The sequence below is a fragment of the Episyrphus balteatus genome, chromosome 4 (assembly GCF_945859705.1).
Source record: "Episyrphus balteatus chromosome 4, idEpiBalt1.1, whole genome shotgun sequence".
Taxonomy (NCBI): Eukaryota; Metazoa; Arthropoda; class Insecta; order Diptera; family Syrphidae; genus Episyrphus; species Episyrphus balteatus.
Genome location: NC_079137.1, coordinates 61,144,616 through 61,166,555, shown reverse-complemented (window position 1 = coordinate 61,166,555; position 21,940 = coordinate 61,144,616). Strand labels below are relative to the sequence as shown.

At 28.3% G+C, this 21,940-nt stretch overlaps 1 protein-coding gene across 4 annotated transcripts in view; it reads right to left on the bottom strand.

The window, feature by feature from the left end:
* LOC129917776 (SOX domain-containing protein dichaete) overlaps positions 1-21,940 on the bottom strand; it is a 172,197-nt gene that overhangs the window by 63,270 nt on the left and 86,987 nt on the right. Inside the window, exon 1 of one of the 4 annotated variants that reach the window (XM_055997885.1) lies at positions 15,245-15,355. The exons of the other annotated variants lie outside the window; for them this stretch is intronic. The gene's annotated coding sequence lies outside the window, so the exon portion shown is untranslated. Of the gene's footprint in view, positions 1-15,244; positions 15,356-21,940 lie in introns of those variants that run through there. 4 annotated transcript variants of the gene reach the window in all.

Genomic DNA, 21,940 nt, shown 5'->3' with positions numbered 1-21,940 from the left:
AATAAAAATCACATTCGTTTCTTTCTAGGAGCTCTATTTATTTTGAATATTTTAGTTTTTTACATTTTTGGGGTAATTTTGTGCTAATTTTAAAGTTATGCTTATTTTAACTGTTTGTTAACATTTTCCAGAAAATGTTTTATCAAACCTAATGTATTTGGGTCCACTAAGCCTCAGAATTACACTGTTTTTTTTTTTTTTTCTAGAAGCTAGGTTAGATAAGGTTAGGTAGAAATGGCTGTCAGGGAAACGACTGACACTTTTAGACCACTTATTGGTCCGTTGTGGTACCATGATTTTGCAAGGAAATTCCTCACTAATTCTAATTTATTAGATATGTATTTTAATTTTTCACCTTCATACTATTTTTTTTTTTTTAGTTTTTCTTTTCGCATGTTTTAAAAGTTTCGATGGAAAAATTTATTTCGAATGTAATGTATTTCGGTTCAGCGAGTAAAATAAAAATACAACCAAACATTTTTTTAATAAAAATATTATGAAAAAAAATTTGTATGCTTTTATGAATAATTTAAAAACCAGAGCTTCTAGAAAAAACCAATGTTGTTTTCGGAATCAGCACCCTCCAATTAGTAAGTAATGATAAACAACGGTCTGGAAAATTTTTGTGTGTTGGGCAGTGTTATTCGATTATTAACTCACTTTTCAGACTTTTACTGGAAATAAATTTCGCTCATCTAGTGAATACATTGAGATATAATTAGTATAATTTTATGAAATCTTGAATGTCATATAAAATTTTGAACTTGAAGTTGAAGTGAAACAAGCATTTCATATACTTTTGGGTTTGTAAAGTTCGCACGTCAACTCTTTCGTATTCTATAAAATCAAAAGATCATCATTGAAATTTCACAAATGTACCTACATATCTTTTGGTTTTCTCATTTAGTATGTATATCAGAAGACTTTATCATCGATATAAAAACCATTGCAAGACCCGGGTACAAGGGTATTTCTGAAGACCGTGGAATAGAATGAGTCATAAAAACCTATGTTTTTTTTTCCAAGACTGAACAAAAATATAAATAATCACCTTGCAGTCTCATGGTTAAAATTCGAGCTAATAAAACTTGATGCAAACAAATTTGTCACGGTATTTGTATGAATTCCAAAACCCAAACTGTTCTCTTCTGCACTATAAAACCACAAGGTCTTGTTCGCTTTTTTTTTTTTCATTTTTTTTAGTTTTTTGTCTTTATGGCAGATAAACCATTTGCTGAACACACAATCCATTGAGTGATGATCCTCCTCCTGCTGCTGTTGCCAACAGAATCGTATTCAAGTGTAGGCTTCTGGAACCGCGCACATTATTGTTCACATCGCACACAACTCTACTGACTCCTCTCCAGTCCAGAAAGATATGTCCTCCCCGAATCGCTGCTGGTTTTTCTCAGATGTCTTACATTAAACCTGGTCTGGTCTTGGTCTTCTTCTCGCATCACTTAGCCATGAATTTTGAAACTAGCAAAGCAGCTACACAGCTCGTGCTTTCTTAAAGTATGTAGGTATACCTACCGTCGAAGACGTAGCTCCTTGACATTCAGAGTGCCACAGTGCTGCGGGTTTTATTTTTTAATTAAAAAAATAAACACTTCTGAAAGGAGTCGTGCCCGTGCGATTGTTCTCGAGTGTGAAAGTATTTAATTATGACCACCAGGGGGCATTTTTTTTTTTGTATGAAATGTTCACAATTTGGTTAAGTTCATGGCTCACGCGACGGAAACGACTCTTGTTTTTGTTAAAAGAGAACGATCTTCAGATCGAGCGGATTTTTTCTGTTCATCTCTCAAAAATCGGGATCAATAGCCAGAGACCGATATGGTGTGATGGTGAAGCGCCCAGCAGGTGGTGTAGGTGATCATAATTTTACGATCTGTCTTTATGGAATTTAGGCTGGTGTGTGGATTAAGTTAATAAAAAAAAAAACAAGTAACAAATAAAAAAAAAAAACGAAGAACAGAGAACGAGACAGGAATAATAACGAGAATCTTTTAATCCCTTTTAATGAATTGAATATTCGTCGTTTTCATTTTTGTCTTCTTCTTTTTTTTTTTGTTATTTGGGGATATTTATTATTCAACCCACATACAAGGGTTATGGGGATAAGGTGGCATAAAATTATTGTCATTTAAAAAGAAGGGACATGTGTTATTTGTGTTGTAATGGATGTGCAGTAGGAGACTCGACCAGACATCTTGGAACCGAAAAAGGTTTTTTTTTTGTCTTATTTTTATTTTGATAAAGTGGGAAACGTAGGACTTAGTTTATGAGTGTCTTTTTTTGTACAAATTTGCATAAGAACAAAATTTTTAAAAACCAACTTCGAATAGATGGTAGTTTTTTTTGTAGATTCAAATTAACAAAAATTTGTGTTGGTTTTTTTTAAAGCTCCCTAAAACTCGTGCCTATAAATAGGTTGTAAATATTTCTGAAGGCGTTGAAGCTTTTATAATATTTTGTTATAATATTTTAAGACATAGATTTTATTTTATTAAGCTTTTAGCATTGTTTTGGTTTTGTATGAAGGTGTGCATTATAGAGCATTTAAAATCTATTGTGATGAACATTTTTTGAGAGAAAGCCATATGGTTTTAGTTGGCTTTTTTTTATGGTACGTGGAGTAAATAGTCTTTCGGGAGCTTGAAATTAATTATTCCTTAGTTTAAAATGAAGCGACTTTAGGAATTTTGTTCATTATTATTAATGCGACTACTTGAGATTATTTAGACAAAGAACAAAAATCTATAGGAAGCATATTTGATAATAATCAAAAATTTGCAGACTTCTTTCTTTTTCAATTTCTAATAAACACTTTGCACCATCAAAAATTATTATTATTTGTTCTAATTTAAGTTAATTGTATTGAGTAAGTTTTTAAGTGCTGAGCTACCTTTGAGTTAGTTAATCCTGCAAAGAAATTTCATGGTAAATTTGGTTACATTAAAAGCACTGTTAACTTTTTTTTAAATTTCAGTAGAAGATAATTTGATTGTTATATGTATTTACGAATGTTTAAGAAGTTAAAAAAAAAAGTTTTCAAACTCGAAACTTCGAGGAATTGGTTTGAACAATTACCATTTGTCTGTAAAAATCACACTTTTTTAAGAATTAACAAAGATTGGAAATTAACGCGCAAATTGCTTTTAACTATTTTTATAAAAGTACAATTTATTTATAAAAAACAAAAACATTTGTGATTCTATTTTTATAACAAAAATTAAACTGTTGGGCCCAAAAAGAAAACAATGTTCTGGACATGTTTTTGCTGAAATATCTTAAAGTGCCACTTATTATTAGAAATCAGTAGTGAAAATTTGTTAAAAAAATTATGATCTGCTTTAAAGGTGATTTTTAATACAGGACAAAGTAAATAATAAATATTTAGGAGCGAAATTTTCATTTTCAAAATAACGATTTGTCAAAAAAAAAAAAATAATTTTTTTTTTTTATTTTGATCCAACAACTTTATTCGTAATTAAAACAATTTAAAGAAAAGGTTTTCAAATTGTGCATATTTTTTTTCTTCCCTAAATTGTAATTTATACCTATGAAGGGTTTAATATTAAGCCGAGGATACATTTTTGACACTATTGAGGTGATCAGATTTTCAGTTGTCAAAAATGTATCGTGTTTTTGGAGCAGGTTTGATTTTTGAATTTTTGACAGAAGATGTTGTATTTTATTTTTTAAGAAATGGTCAAATAAAAAAAAAAAAACAAGAAAGCAATTTGAGAACACAATACAAAATTAAGAGTTGTATGAATGCGAAATAAATAATTTTGAATATATTTAACTTTATCAATAATGAAAACAATCGAAAAACAATGAATAATAACCATAAATAAAAGTCATTTAACAATGCATGTTGGAAGTATGCAAATTGTAATGATTTATAAATGTTTTTAACTCCATTAATTCTTTTGTTTAGTGGTTAAAAAAATAACACTTTTTAGCCAAGTCAAAAATGTATCGTAATTCGTACAGCTAAATTTCAACAAACAAATATAAATTTTATATTCTCAAAAATTTATCGTCAGCTAAATATTTTACCTGTGTTACAACCGGGCTTGAAAACAAAATTTCAAAAATTAATTAAAAAAATTGATTTTGCAGAAATTGTTATTTTTTTTTTTTTTTATAAAATCCAAAAATTGTTGTATTTTTTTTAATTTTGTACAATTTTTATATTTACTCAAACGTGTTTGTATAAAAATGTTCGTTCAAATTGGATATGCCTATAACGAGAAAGTCAGAAATCAAGAAAGCTTTTCTGTGGGAGGTATCGTTGAATGGTTGTCAGAATGTTTTACCTGACTACTAAATTTAAAAAAAAAATCGCTTGGCTTATGGCTCGAGATTTTTTTTTTTTAATTTTTGCTAAATTTTATTATTACCTAATTGTAACAGCTTTTGAGAAAAGTACGATTTTCCTTATTGTTTATATGAAGGTAGATAGATGAGACAGGGCACAGAGGACCGCTTAAAGTTTTGCCGATTTATCAAAATTGCTCGACCAAAAAAACAGTTAAAATTTCTTTCTCAAGATTTAAAAATTAATTTTTGAAATTATAGCGTATTTTTTTTGTTACAAAATTGTTTTTAGTAAAATAGGAACATTAAAAAACAATATTAAAAAAAAAAAAAAAACATTTAAGTTGAACCACATACATATGTCTGAAGTGTTGTTTCATGCGTTAAGCATAAATATTTCTGAAAATTAATTAAAATTACCCAAATCCCTATCTTATTCACTTCTTATGATATATTTATAATGATATAAACCGGAAATCCTTTTGAAGTAAAATTTCTGCGAACTTTATAAGAAAATAAAGAATAAAAGCAATTTAAGAAAATAAATAAAAAATAAAGTTCGCTGCTCAGCTCTTTTGTTTATGCTTTCTAAAGATCGTTTATTTATCTTTTATCTATTTTGAAATTTGAATCTTTATTATAAATACAATTAAATGAAAATAATAACGGCTGAATTTACATGGAGTATTAGGAATGCCGCTTTTCTCATATATTTGGCAATATGAGTCATATTGCGCCTTTCATAAATTTTGGGCTTCAAAAAATCATTGGCATAACTATTTCTTGATGCAGTCATGAAATTTGGTAAATTGAAAGATGTTAGTATAGAGATTATGAAACGGCTCCCAACTTTATTAATTAAAAAAATATCTGCAAAATAGCATTCATGATCATTGAAATTAAATTTTAAATGGAATTTTTATTTTTAAGAACAACTATTTAAGTTGATACATCGAAAAGATGTTGGAATTTTGATTTTGGTACCTATACTGGTCATATTCAATAATTTATAAAGCTCATTCTGAGAATATTTTTACAGTTTTAGCTCTAGTATTTTTTCTTATATTTTACTTTTATTTTACACAATATGATTTAAATTAAAAAACATATTACTAATGTCGTTTTCGATTGGAATCACTCAAGGATTCACTCATTCTGAAATCCAATAAAACAGTTTGAATCGCTTCCACTCAATTCTGTTTTTTTTTTGTTTGTGTTTGTTTTTCTTTGAAATTTAAAATGTCAAACTTGAAAAATATTTAATATTTAAAGAAAATTGTACCTAATTTTTAACCAATTAATGGGAAATTCATTTGTGGAAAATATTTTAAAAGCATAATTTATTTGTTTGAAAATAAATTAACAATTAATTGCAGAAAACAAAAAAAAAAAATTAATGGAAAACAGAAAAAAACAATGATTGAGTGTTTCTTTGACATGTAAGTGTAAATGTGTTAGTGCTTCTTGATTTGATTCTGTTTTGAAATCGAGAATAGAATTTCTCTTCTGAGAAGCGTTCTGGATGTCATTTTCATGCCAATAAAACGCTTTCAGAAGGCTTCTGAATGCTTCCGGACGCTTCTGGACGTCCAATCGAAAACGACATAAGTAATCCCATTTGATTTTTCTCCTTAAAATGTCACATACAAATTATAAATTTAGAAACTAATAAACTACAAAATTAATTCTCATTAAATCCTTAAAACTAATCAAATTTAAATCCACTTTGCTAATCTCTTTACCACCACTTGAAAAATGCTCTATCTCTTCAATCTTCAATGAATTCTAAATATAATTTTCGAAAAACAATAACTACCAAAACCACAAGAGAATTATCCTTCTAGCAATCAAAATCCTTTGAGATATTAAGTGTTTATTATTCTTCTTCCTTTGAGCTTAAAAATGACAGAAAGAGGGTTTTAAAAATAAAAGTAAACGCATTAAAAATACCTACTTATAGCCGACGGGCCACTATACATAGCCAAAAGCAGATTTAACCTCTCCATCCTTACCCACACAAAGTCCTTTGAAATACCAATTAACTAATTGATTGAGAATGTTTTGAAAAGTCCTTTAAAATGCAAAATATGTTAAACCAGAAAGTTCCAAAAACTGTCCTCAAACAACGGAACTCCTTCCAAAGCTAAAAATAACAGCCATCATAGAAAACAAAAGCCCAGTAAAAACGAAAAATAAATGAATGAAAGAGAAAAAAAGAGAGACAGAAAGAGAATTCAGTCAAGTTAAAAACGGAACTAAAAAAAGGATTTTCCAAAAATAAAGGACAATACACTGGCACCACCAGTGGATAAAAAAGTTTCCGCCGCCAAGAGTCTTGCTTGCCTTCCCCCGTGGGTATAAACTCGGGCAGAGATCCTGCTGGTTTGATGGTGTCCCAGTTAATAGGCGTAAATGATGATGACTATACCAGGACGACTATACGACCGATGATGGGGTGTTATAATTCCTGGGACACACCGAAACGAATTGGGACGCAAAAATTCATTATCCGGAAAGCACTTGAAGTGTGTTTATTTTAATGCGGTCCTTCTGCAGGACCTTATTCTCTTCTTCCTGCCCAAAACACACGTTTCTGTCTGTCGCAGTCTGTTGCTGGTATAAAAGAAGAGGTGGTAGATGATATTTTTTTGGGGATGTTTGTTGTTATTTTTTTTGATGAGGGTGGATTGAACATACATATGATTTGTGTTTAAATACTTTTCCTGTTTATTTTGTGGGAAAAAAAAGGGTTCGGACAGGACATTCCTCTCGGACACCAAATACGACTGTCATAATCATTATATGATTCGTGTATATCCACTTCAACCCGACGATGTCCTTGTGTGTCATTGCCATGCATAAAATGTACATAAATATATTTGTTTGTTTGTGTATTTCCTTTGAGTTCGTTGAATGCAGTTTTCTTTTTTGTTAAAAAAAAAAAAAAAAAAAAAACAAAATACAAAAAAGCTGCATTTAGCAATTAAATTAAATAATTTTTTTTTTTTTGTTACTATTTTTATGATTTTTTTTATTTTTTGAAAAGGTTCTTTTGCAAAGTGGCTCTTTTGCGTGTTCAACGAAGCAAAATAATGAGCGCAAAGTGCTCCGCAACGAAAAAAATTAAAATCATAAATCGGAAAAAATTGTTTTATTTCTTTTAATTAGGTGATTTTTTTTCCGGGTTTTACATCGTAAGTGGCCGTCGCAATGGCGGGCGGATAAAAGGCAAACAATGCGAACTTTGTCGCATAAGTGCCGAATAATTAATTGATAAAGTGGAATTTTTGTTTACGCTGCTGTGCGACTGGCGCAGTAAATCGTCAGTTCTCGAAGGACTTTTTTTTTACAAAAAGAAATTTGTGTTCATTGGAATAATGAAAGTCGTTTAGGGAGTGTGTCAAGTCTAGCGAACAATTTCAATGGTTTTTAATATTTTTTTATTGAGTTTTTTTAAGGTTTGGGGATTTAAGGGATTTTAGCAATAACTGCAATCAGCTTAAAAGACACAAAAATAATAAAATGTGCGCTATTCATTTTTCTTAAAAAAAAATCTTTTTTTTTATTCCATCACCTTAAATGACAAATTTGTATAATAAATTTCATACCCTATTATTTAAGCTTTAAATATTTTCTTCAATCATATATTGCCGACTTTTACAAAAAGAGCTAGAATTTTTTGAAGCCAATCAATTTTCATCGAAAAAAAGCAAGAAAATCAATCTTTTTTTTTTCTTCCATCACCTTTAGTCGAATATTTTATATTACAACCTATAATAATTTTTATATCATCTGAAAGCTTATTATTAAAGCTTTAATATGATATTTCAATCATATTTGTACGACATCTAGAAAAAAGTTTACAATTTTTCAAAGCCAACCACTAAAGAAGTTTTCACTTCAAAAACTACAATTTTAACCACTGTGTGTCGGCGACCACAAATTTTAATAAACTGCCTCTGAAAAATGTGTACTATTTGTTTAAACAAGTTTAATGTTTCGTTTTAGCTTTATTTTTTATGTCTGCAGTCGTCTGGGTAAATAAAAACACCTATAAAGCTTATGATTTTATATTTCATGGTTGAAGAATAAAAGGACATAAAACGAAAACTAACCACTTTATCGTTTTATTTAACGATTAAATTTAATATTCTTAGATGTGGGTATAATTCAGTTAAAAGTCATAACTTTTTTTATAAGCTTGGAGCCATTTTGTTTTGGAGCAACTCAACCATAGAAACAAAAAAGTGGGTGCATATATAATGAGCCTTATACACATTATAACCAAACAAAAAAGTGTCTAGCCGAATATGTATCTATGTAAATTAACATATTCATTCACATAAAAACAAAAAAAAAAACAAAAATGGAAGATAACATGTCCTTTATTATTTTTATTTTTTTTCATTTTGTCTATTTAAAAAGTCATTCTTTTAAACCGCGGCCATGTTTTGGCTTCCTGCTGATAGCTGATAGCAATTATGTATTACTCCAGGGGTTGTAGCTGCTGCTGCTGTTGACTACGCACGTCATTTATTTTTACAACAAGTGTCATCATCATCATATTGCCGTCGTATCGTTGTCGTGTTGGTGTTTTAATGTCGTCGCTCAACCAGAAAAAATGTATCTAAAAGGAATTCTATTGTTGGAAATTTTTATATCTTTTACATCTCGAGACTAAAAATACATTGAAAGAAAATTTAAAAGAAGATGAATTTTATACGATCAACACCTGCGCATTGTCTTTTCCGACATGTTTTTGTATTTCAATTTAGTGAGTTGCATTTAGTTACACTTTTGAAGTAAAAAAAATGGTTTTGAAGTAAATTAATTTTAAAGTTTTCTTATGTCTATGCTGGCATAACAATGATTTATTACAATTATTATTTCTGGGTTAAGTTTATCAGAGATATAGAACCATAATATCTTTTAATTTGTATATTATCTTTTTGCTATGTAGTTTTAGCTCAAAGATGCTGAAATAAATATGCCACACTTTCAAACACAATATTCGAATTGGAAATTTTTAGATCCAAATGATCAAATCATAAACTTACCGAAGTTAGTCTAGCAAAGTAAGTTACTTTGTTACTTTTTCGGAGAGCTTGTTCTATTTCCCTGTCACTTCAAATATCGAGTAACTTTCTATCAAAAGAAGTAAAAGATCGGATTGGGAAAAATTTCACTGCTGGTTTCTGTCTGTGGTAACCAAAAACACAAACCAAATCGAGAACCAAATACATAAACCAACCCTTTCCGAATGTAATAAGAAAGGAACTAGGGATATGTAGGTACATAGGTAAAAAAGTTTCTTCAAAGCTTTTGACCAGGAAGACTGTAAAAATAATGTGTACATAAAATCGCAACTATACATATTCCCAAAATTCACATTTTTTTTTGTTAACGCTCCCTCTGAAAGTTGAAATTTTGAAAATAAGAAGCTAACAATTCCTGTTTGGCACGAGTAAACATTCTCCTACAAGTTGGCACTTTAATTCGTGGTAGATTTACACAATTTAAAATACAGTGGGCAATCAAATATACTGCGGGGAAGTTGTCGCAAAATTGGCGAAAATATTAATAGGTATAAAATTTGACTGTCACAAAAAGCAAACTCACAGGCGACGAAATAAAGGACCAATTATTTAATTTAAACTTATTGAATTTGATTTTGTTTCCAAGTTTATCTATGGAAAAATTGCCCAAGCACGGGTAATGTTTATATTTCAAGCTGATAGTAAAAAGGTATTTTGTATTTCTGCCTTTATAACGTAGAACGTTTAACATTCAACCGCTGAACCAGCGTTTATCAATGTAAATAATTTTAAACTTTCTAAAAGTTAATGTTTATTATATATGCAATCAATAACAGCGACTAATACAGGAGTGATAGTAGCTGAGGCGACCCGTGCTTTAGAAGTGTTAACCCAACTTACATTTCAGCTTTGGTAAAGGTATTACAGAAGCTACATTTCAGCTTCTTTTTAACTTTAGTAAGGTTGTTGGGCATGGAAAAAAGGAGAACGTTATAAAAGTTTGACGCTTTATAAGAATGTACTTATAAAGTCTATAAGAAGCTTAAACAAAGCATAACCGAAGCTCTATCGAAGCTTTGAGATTTGACAGATAGCTGCGAAAGAGCTTGAATAGCTCTTTAATACATGTCTTATCGAAATTAAAAAAAAACAACTACAAAAAGAAAAAAACAATTTTCTTTTTTAATTGATTTTGATTTTATTTTAAATCACGAATTTAATCTTCTAATCTGAAATTTCCACTACTTTTTAGTATCTCTATTAATAATAATTTTAAAAGTATATAATTTTTTTTCCCACACCTAGAAGAATCGAACTTCGAATCTGCTTTTTGGTAGTCCACCAATTTACCAATTCGGCCATCCTAGTATATTTATTAATGAAATCAAAAACTTAATCAGTTCAAATAGCAGAAATGTCAAAACAAAAAAGTGTCCGAGCTAAATTATTCAATTTCAAAAACAAAAAGTGCCCGAGCTAGATTTTATTCAATATCAAAACCAAAAATCAAATCAACATGGCAATTTCTGTAAAGCTTGTATAAATTCCGAAAAACAAGCTTTCTTCGATTAAGTTGATTTAACAGTATTTAAACAACTTATTAGAAGTTGTAAAAAAAAAATTCGAACTTCTATAAGCAATTAAATTCTGAAGCAAGCTCAATACAAGCTGTATAAAAAGTAGGACCTGTGAGATTTCAATTTACAGAAGCTGTTGTGTTAGTTGGGAAAGCACACCATATTCTAGAGTCCCGACTGTTTCACCCATTTAAAAATTTGTCCTGATCAATATGATCATTTCCATTTTGTACACGATTAAACAAACTTAAAATACATTTCACCATTGGGTAAGAAAGAAAAATAATTTACTGGATGGATAAAAAAAAAAATATCTGAAAAAATATCACGAAAATACCCAAAATTTTTATTTTTTTATTTTTTTAAGTTAAAAATTACTTTACAAACTTGTGTCGTTTTCGATTGGTTTTACACTTCAGATTCTTTGACTCAAGGATTCACTCATTCTGAAATCCAATAAAACATTTTGAATCACTTCTACTCAATTCTGAAATTTTATATCTGGTATTTCTGAATAAAGAAATAATTTTTTTTTTTTTGCTTTTCGACTAGGAAATTTGGTTTTACGTTTTATTATTTAAATATTAGTGATTTTGAGTGAATTCTGTTATGAAATCAAGAAGAGAATTTCTCTTCTAGGAAGCGTTCTGCCTGTCATATTCGTACGAATAAAACACTTTCAGAAGGCCTCTGAATAATTCAAACTGCCAATCGAAAACGACATTACTTAAATCAGTTTTCAACTGAAAAAAAAAATTATTTGAATTTTCATTAATTTGTAGATATTTGAAATGAAAAATTAGTTTAAACACTAAAGTTTCATCATATCTATTATGCTCCCTCAGGTTTTAAACGATCTAGTACCTAAATTCTGACGCCACTTTTAATTTACTTAATTAAAAATCAGTATGCTTTTTGAATAAGACCAAATTTGTTCACTCTCTATTATATTTAAAGACTCCATTAAAAATTAGAAAACTTACAAATCGCATACAAATTTTAAAATTTCCCTTTTTTAATGGCAAGTTTAAATATAATGTGAAAAAATTGGGCCTAAATAACTCACTAAGGTCCAATTTATTCACACTCCATTAAATTTAAAGTCGCCATTAAAAAAGGGAAATTTTAAAATTTGTATGTGATTTGACAGTTTTATAATTTTTAATGGAGCCTTTAAAAATAATGGAGAGTGAATAAATTGGGCATAAAACGACTAAGCAATTTATTAAAACATTTAAAATTTAGTGCCAATATTTGTTTCTAATAAAAAGGACTAAAAAGGTAAATGGGCATTTTGTAAGTTCGGCGGCCACTATTTAAATTGGTATGAAATTAAAGAACTATAACTTAGGAATAACTTTTACTATGAACGTTTCACTGAAATATAGTTTAGAATGGCAGATATATTTCATTATTAGCAGTTATATTTTTATTTAAAATAAAAATATAAAATAAAAATTAAAATATAAATATATAAAATAAAATATAAAGTCAATTTTTCTGACTGGAAACAGTTATTTCAAAAGCTTATATTTTGAGTTCTTTTGATCGGATATTCAAGATTAAGGTGTTCAGACCTCAAAAAGAAATGACAGAGCACCATAATTTGCTGTATGAATCGTTTTAAAGTTACAATATGGAGAAAAATTTATATAAAGTGTAAAATGCACAAATGAATTCTAACAGTCTTGGTCGCGGAACGGCCATATTTTATGAAAATTTGCTTGTTATCATTTTTAGTTATATGTTGATGTAAAAAAGATAGATACCTACTGTAGGTAACATGTAACATAATGCACATACATATTTGCAGGCGCGGATCTAGAAATTTGGTTTGGGGGGTCACAGAATTAAAAAAACTTACTTCCAAAATAATCAAAAAAAATGGTCAAGTGCTCAAAATATATGCAAAATTTTAGCTAACATACAAAATTCTATCCAAATTCTTAGATAAAATGTATTTTCGAGAGGATTTTGTTTCGGAGCTTAAATTGAGCTAAATTTTTTACAATACATTTTTTTAGAAAAAAAAAATTTTCAGCTGTCAATTTACCCTGCTCTGGGAGCCGGTTAAACTTTTATCTCCAGAGTATAAATTGTTTGCAGAAGGATTAATGTATTTTTTTAATTTATAATCAAAAACTGAAAATAAAGAAAGAAAATTGGGAAAGTAATGTCGACTTTTCACGAGTCGATTTTAGCCGTACGATAGCTTACAATAAAATCAGGATTTTGTTTTGTTAGTGTTTCGCAAATAAATACAATGATCTGATCTGGTTCACGAGAAAAATAAAACACAGCCTAAAACTAAGACTTGAAAAATATGTCCCGTTTTCGAAAAATTGATATTTAAAAAATATATGTGTATATATTTTTCTTAATGAATGTTATCTTCTTCGTTGGCTACAGGTCGTATTTTTATTTTACTTTTATTACCAGAGTATTGGATATCAGTGAATAACATTAACAAAATCATGGATACTCTGCTTTCAAATTCTTTTCCAATAAATATAATAAAAACATTATTTAACCAATATTTTAATCCAAACCAAATTTATTTACAAATACAACACAGTTTTCGTACAGAAGTTGTTTGTATATTCCTAATCTTTCTAATCGACTTCAAGATGATCTTATTAGAAACAAAGATAATGTTCGTTTAGCTAACTAAATGTTTTAAGAAATTCACTTTTTTCAAATTTAAAAGTCGAATTTTCTAAAAATGATAAATCAAATATCGTATATAAAATAAAATGTTTAGGTGATGGAACAAACATTTGTTCATCAGTTTATGTAGGTACATCCATGCAAAAATTGAAAAACCGTATAGCCGGTCATAGGTAAGATATAAATAACGGACATTCACAAAAAACTGCTCTAGCTTTACATTGTATAGATGAGGGACAAGACCAGATTATAACAATGTAGATATTTTACAAACAGAAAAGCATTATAGCAAAAGAATGGTATTAGAAATGCTACATATTTTAGATATAGAGAATACTGTTAATAGGAGAACAGATTGCTAAGGGCTTAGCAGTTTTTATAGTAAGTTTGTTAGAAGGAATTTCTAAGTTGAATTTTAAAGTCAACTTAAATTCTGTAAGTTAAATTTGATAAGAAAAATTTTTTGAATTTCTAATCAAATAAAAATATTTTTATATTTTGAAATTTCAATGATTATAAACGTCTTTTTCAAGACATTTTTTATTGAATTTTAAAATATTTAAACAACAGCGAAAACAAACTACATATAAGAAATCAAGCTAGAACTATAAGAAAGCCATTAGTATAAAGATAAGTATAAAATTTAAATATATAAGCACTTTTTAGAACATTGTTTCTTAGAGTCCTGAGGAAGATTGTAAGCACAATGGAATATATTTAATTTTTGATTAATACAATCAAAGCATTTTTTTTAATTTGTTGAAATTATTGAGGATGTCAAATTTAGAAGTTAATAACCATTATACACTGTGTGAATCTTGAACCTAGTTAAAATAAACAGAAACCACTTTGATTTTGGAATGATTTTTCTTTGAAGGCCATCATTTTCAATTGTATTTTTTTTTTCTTCAAAATTGAATAAACGTTGACCATACTACATTTTACATTGCGATTGCTGTTGAATGTTTTTATCAAAATCGCAGGGACCGGTTTGGAGAAAATTACCTATATTTTTACAAAATTCTTACGTGGAAGGTACCTTAATTTATGGTTCAACTGTACTAAAAGTAGGAAAATAGTTCAGAAATGTTTTTCTTCCACATTCGTGTTTTGAGTAGAACTCGCCTGCTGCCCTTCACTTAAAAAAAAAAAACTTTGAAGTTTCGAAATAAATCGAATACATTCAAGAAACTGGCATAACTAAGCCCAAAAAGGGCTCTTTTCTACATTTTTACATTCCGGCGCTTCAAAACATTAAGATTTAAACAGATACAATTGTGAAAGTGCAATTAGATATTTTTACTTTAAATTATAAAGTCATTTGTTAAGTTATGATAGAAATGATGAAGTAAATATTTGTATTTTAAGTACTTTTAAACTTTATTAAGTAAACTTCTTAACAACATTTTTGACATATTTTTTAAATGCCCAGCACGGTTTAGTATAAAACTCTCTGTTATAATAAAAACATCAACAAAATCGTTTTTCTTAAGATGAAATGGAATTTTAAGCTCGAAAAATGTTTATTTTGTATGCTATCAGCGACGGCAAAACAAACGACATTTAACTTTTTTTTTTGTTTTCAATAGGCAATATTTCAAAGAAATTTAAAACAATCACTTTTGAATAACTCACCTTATCCAATGTGTCATTTCCTATAGTCTCAAATTAATTTATAGAAGCTTGTTATGATTATCGAATCGAAATATTTTTTCCTTATTTAAAAGCACACTAAACAACACAAAAAATCACACATTTACCATTGACTTTCGTTCATTATTAGAAAATAGGCATTGACGAACTTTTCACATTCAGATGTGATCACAATTAAAATTATCACTTTTTTTTTTTTTTGATTATATTTTTTTTTTATATCACACCTCTCAAAGTTGTAGTAGATTGCTATAACAATAATAATTGTGAGAGTAGGTTATAAAAAAACAAGTTACAAACCACGCATTGTTTTCTATTCTTGATTTCCCGTCGGGCGGCGACGGCAAAAAAAGGTATACAAAAACACAGTAAAGAAAAAGGTGTAATTTTAACCAACGTAATTTTTATTGCAACTTATCCATTATCCGGAATGATTTTTTTTATGCAGGCAATATTCTCAGATACAATATCTAATTATGAGATATCAGATACTTTTTTGATAGAAGAAGAGTACCAATAAACTGCTAATAATAGCCGCGCGTTGTTGTGATGTGGAATGTTTTTTTTCCACAACTAAACTTGCAAAAACCTTCAACTAAACTGACATTTCTATTTGTTTCTTCAATTCACATTTAAGGAATTATTACTTCTTTTTTTTTTTTTGTATTTTTGTTGTTGTGAATATTATTTTATTTTTTTTTTTTTTAGTTGTATTTTATTTTACTACCATTTTTTTTTGTATAACTGTATGTATGGCACAAGTATGAGGTTTTTTTTTTACTTTTTCTTTGTTTGTTGTTGTTTTTCTCCTTCTTTTCTAAACTCGTTTTTTTTTTGGACAATGCGGGGGAATTTTTGGATATTTTATTTGTGTATTTTTTCTTTTTTTGAATTTTTTGTTTGTTGTTGTGTGTGGATGGATACCACGGCCGTATGGAAGCCGTTATTAAACTAACCAACCAGGCTAGGGAGGGCAGCTAAAAAGCAATCTTTTGGCTAACATATACACACACTAAACACAGACACACTAACACTTGTATACTCACGAGAAGGATTTTTCAATGCAATTGTATTGTGGGGGATGGACCCCCAACATATGCGCACACGATGACAGATATTTGTTTAGTATTGGGGAGCAATAAGCACAGCACACATATTGTTATTCTATAGAGAAAAGGTATTTTTGTATTGTATAGGAGTTGGTCTCCGTATAGAGGTATGAATTTTTGATGAGGGATGAAAAGATGGAGTCGATACTACCCGTTATACCGTGGTCATATTGGCAAGTTTCGTTTTGGCCATGCATTCGTTATGTTTTGGCCCCCAAAAAAGGTACAAGTTGGAAGTATTTTTTTGGGGCTGTGAAATGACGCACGGATTTGAGAGTTTAGATTTTCTGTGGTATGGCGAATTTATACTTTTTTTTTTGTTTGTACTGAGAAGGTATCAATTTTAGTATGGGGTGGATTTTTTTTTAGGAAATTGTGTTTTTTTTTTTATTTATAGCGGTTATTCACATTCTCAACGGGTTATGGGTTATTTTTTAATCGATTTTTATTTTTTTGACAATGCAGTCAGTTTTGTTAGGACAGCACGAAAAGAATAGCTTCGCATATACAGAAAAAAAAAAAATATAGGAATAAATGTCGTTCAATATGTTATGCTTTTGGACTTGGACTGTAAGTAAACCATATATTCAATCCAATTCAATCTAGTTTGGTCATTTCAAGCTCTATAGTAATAATTTTTGGGGGGATTTTTTTTTTTTAACTACAATTCAAGGATGTTATACGTACACATGAAGCTACATATCTAGAGCAAATTTAGAATAGAAAAAGAGGTAAATCAAAATGAGTTGTAACTAAACATAGGTATTGGTAGTTAGTAACAGTTTTTAGTTTAGGATAATTTTAGAAAACATATTTAGGTATTTACACATACGAGTATATGTGTTTACTTATTTTTATTTATTAAAAAAAATCTGTTTAGGAAAAAGCATGAAACAGAAGCATGGTTGCTGTTAAAATTGGGATGGAAGTCCAAAATCTAGTGTACCGCTGGTGACTGTATAACTTTGAACAAATACTCGTATGGTAAGTTTAATTTAAACTAAAAGAAACAAACCAAAATGCTTCATACTTCATAATAGTCTGAACAACACCCATTGAAGAAAAGAATGAACATCGAATAAAAATTTTACTTTTAAAACTTACAGTACACCGAAGTTTTTTGCTTCATAAGAGCTGGGGTCGAATCACGGCACACGATTACGATCATACGTTAATGTTTTGACTATTTATGTCTCTATCTAATTTTAGAAAAAGATAGGGACACATGGCAACCATACGTTAATGAAAGTATGCCCTGTTCTAACTCTCGAAATTTTTAAATTTTTATCGTATATTATTTTCTAAAAAGTGCAAAATGGAAAAAGTCATTACAAACCAGTTCATTTGATACCAATTACTTGGATTTAGGTCTTAGCTTTTAATAGCAAATGTATTCATAATATTAACTTCACAAAGTGGATTTCTGCATGGTGTAAATTCTTTTATTTTTGTAAAATCTTTTAATATCAATAAGCATAACAACTAACAAGAAATCATTTCATTTTTAGACGATACACTTTATTTTTTTTTTTTCAATTTTTTTTTATTATTATAATAAATTGAAGTTCACTCTGACTTTAAGAGAGTTTTAATGGATTCCATTTATTTTTTAATTGAAATCTTGTTATTTTAAACAGAGATTTCAATTACTGTATGCAGTAGCCTTCACCTTTGATTTGACACAGTCCGGATGACTGCAGGCTTTTGGCACAATTTAATTTTGTCTTTTGTAGAAAATTACATTTTTTGAAGATCTGAAATGTTTTTTCATAATATGCACTTTTAAGAAAATATAAGTAAAAAAAAAAAAAACAGAAAAAAATGCCCAAAATCTGACACAGTTAATACAAGACTTTCGAAGCTGCAAACTTGGATTTATACTTATGGTTTCTATCCCAACAGTAGCAATTTTTTGCAACCTAGGAAATCATAAATGAGCATCTTTTGTATGAAAGTAAGTTCAACAACTGTTCTTAATAAATTTAGATTAAATCCGTTAAGTCGAAAAAAAGTTACGAGAAAGTCCGAAGTCAATTAAACGGTTTTATGACAGGTAAAGTTATGCCTGATTTACAATATTGAGAGACGAAAGCGAGACGAAAGCGAGACGAGATTTTACTTGACGATTTCAAAAATTTCCAAACAATGAAAATATATGAAACAATACACAATTATAGTGGAGTAACTAAAGCTCAAAAATTGGCAATATTAGGGAACCCGGCCGAACAGCTTAGATTTTGATGATCTTTTTTTTTAAACGTCGGTAATTAAAAATACTTTAAAGTCTATAGAATAAAAATTGCCGGTGTTGTCGTTTTGATTTTTTAAATTTAATTGAAGATTTTTGTGAACAAAAAATTTTTTTTTCAAAAATTTTTCTTAAATTTCATAAATTTAATAAAGCCAAAAGATTGTCTAGGCAATTCAAGGAAAAAAAATAAATGGGAGTGAGAGACAATCTTCCATCGTTCAAGCGATAGATGCACTTATCTTATTAATTGACTTCAAACACAAAAAAAAATATTTTAACACAACGGCAACATTTTTAAAAAGCTAGAAGCCTAGTCATATTTGTAAAATTAAAATTAAGTTAATTGAATTAAGGGCTTTTGAAAGAATGGTAACTGAAGTCAGATTTTTGAAAAAAAAAAAATTTTTGAAAAAATTTTAACATGTCGTTTTTTAAACTTGTTCGTAACATAAAATGCATTTATTTTCAATTTTTTTTGGCCACATTTATTATGATTTGAAATTAACAAAGGAAATGTCAATATGTATTACGGATTATGAAAAATATTAAAAAATATTTCATTATAAGAATTTTTTTTTATAAAAGTTTTGAAAAAAAATTTAACTTATTTTTTTTTTAATGTTCAACATCAACACAAAAAAATTATTTTTTATTCATTTAATAACTCTTACTGTTGAAAGTTAAAAGCAAAAATTTAAAGTTCTTATTTACCAAAATCTTTGAGAAAATTAATTATTTTTTCAGTTTTTATTAAAAAAAAACTCATTGAAATTGAAGTAATTTTTAATTTTTTTTTCAAAAGTGTGATATATATTACCTTTTCTGCTTCGGAATTCAACTGATAGTATTTATGGCCAAAATTTTTTTTTAAATTAATTCACATTTTTTTAGAAAAAGTTTGGAAAAAAGTCATTTTAAATTTTTTTATTAACATTTTTTTTTTTAATTCTGAGTTAGAGGACCATTTTTTCAAAAACTCTTAATTAAATTTAGTAGATTTAAATTTAAGAGATAAGAATGAGCTTCTGGCTTTTTAGAAATGTATTTTAAAATATTGTAGGTGTTGCCGTTGTTTTCAAAATATTTTTTTTGTGTTTGAAGTCAGAATGTTAGAAAATTGCATTTATCGCTTAAACGATGAAAGATTGTCCCTTACTACTTTATATTTTTTTTCCTTAAATTCCCCAGAGAATCTTTTGCCATCATTTGTTTTATGAAATTTAAGCAAAAAAAATGGTATTGTTGAAGAAAAATTTAATTTTAATTTTAAAAAACAATACGGCAACATCGGCAATTTTTAATCTATAGACTTTAAAGTATTTTCAATTACCTACATTTGAAAAAAAAATCGTTAAAATCAGAGCTGTTCGGCCGGGTTCCCTAATAATTTGCTTTAGTTACTCTACTATTATTCCGATTCTGGTTGTGTGAAATTTCAAAAATTTTGAAAAAAAGACGCGGGAGACGACGATTTTAATATTAATATTTTAATATTAACATTGAACATTTAATATTATTATTATGTTCAAAGGAGTTATATCGATAAAAATGTTCATAAATTAAAAAGTCATATTAGTCTAGTGAACAAGTTTTTTGCCTTTTAATCATACCGCTCAAGGTTCAAATCCCGATTTTTTTTTTTGCTTACAGCTATTAATATACCTAATAAAAATTAATTTAATTTGTCAAAAAAATCGTATGGCATTGTGAAATGCCTGGGAAAATCGGGAAAATCGCAACGCTCTCGTCTCATCGTCTCGCAATATTGTAAATCAGGCATTACAAATGTTTAAAAAATATTTATTTTTGTTTCAACTAAAACATTAAACATGGTATGAACTTCTTACAAATACAATTTTTACTTTTTCTTAAAAAAAAGCGAAAAAAATTCAATTTTTAAAATTATTTAACTAAAAATACAAATGTATGCAAATGAATAGGTAATGACTTTCATTCATTAAATTGTGAACAGATTCAAAGATTTAATAAAATATTCTTTCAAATTGGGGCTAAAAGCTTATGCATTTATTCATAAGCTTGCGTATTCGCCCTTGACCCTTTGTTTTCCGGTGGTTACAATAAGAAACCACCTTTTAAACTTTATTTTTTTACTTTCTATCCCAATTAAATATATCAGCAATTACCTAGCTCAGAAGTTAACTGATATAATGATATTTACTAGTGCAATGGATATATTTTTTTCTGGCGCGACATTCAAGAAATATTTAAAGTTTTTTCAACGTTTTTTTTTAATTTTTTGAGAAAAAAAATTACTCCGGGCAACAAAGGGTTAAAAAAAATTCATAAAAATATTTTCCAAAAGAATTTTTTTATGAAAACTTATTCTTAAATTTTATGCATTGTTCTTAAAAATAAATGTAATGAATATTTCTTAAAAATGTATGAATTTCAGTTTATGAACCAGATTCATAGTTTTTAAGAATAATAATTTTTTTTTCAGTGTAGGGATAATCAAAACTCTAAACTACAAAGAAAGCAGGATTCACTCTTTTCAAATATCATGTCTGATTGTTATCTAAAGAACGAGTTTTTACAAATTCAAAACTTGAAAACTTAAAAAATGTACTGAAAAACTACAAATAGTTTAATCCATTACCTCAATTAGGCTCTGCATTTGAAGCTCTCAATGTATCAGGCTACGTTTTATTTTGCACCTATACAAAATTCTATCCAATATGAAGCCAAGCTATAAAATTTTGGGCAGGATTTTGTATGGGAGCAAAAATTTAGCGGTATTTTGATTTATTAAGACTCTATTTATAAAGTGGGTATTTAAGTTTCTCGTGAAATTAAAATATTCTATGTTAACATAAAAACACGCTTCCAGCCCAAAATGTTTTGGTGCGCATATGATACCTAGGTATATGAAACGTTTTTACCGAATTTCAAATGCCTACCAATTATTTTCAAAGACAAATTGGACAGCAGTAGCTCACAAAATTATTTCAATCAAATATTTTGTATGTGTTGAAAACTTTGCTACAAAATTAAATTAAATAACTACAATGAAATAAAACCGTTTTTGTCATATTTGTTTAAACGCGACTGTGAAAAATTGGTTTCGATTAAACAAAAGAGCTGAGCAGCGAACCTAATTTTTGCTGTATTCGATAAATAAATTCAATTCTTAGATTAATTAAATAACTTATTTTGCTTTAAAATATCATTTATGAGCGCAAGAATTTTATTTAAAAAAAGAGTAAAAAAAGGCCAAACATATTATTCATGATACTCATTCTGTAATGTTCAAAACAATTATCACCAAAACGACAAAAACATTGACGATATTCATTTGCT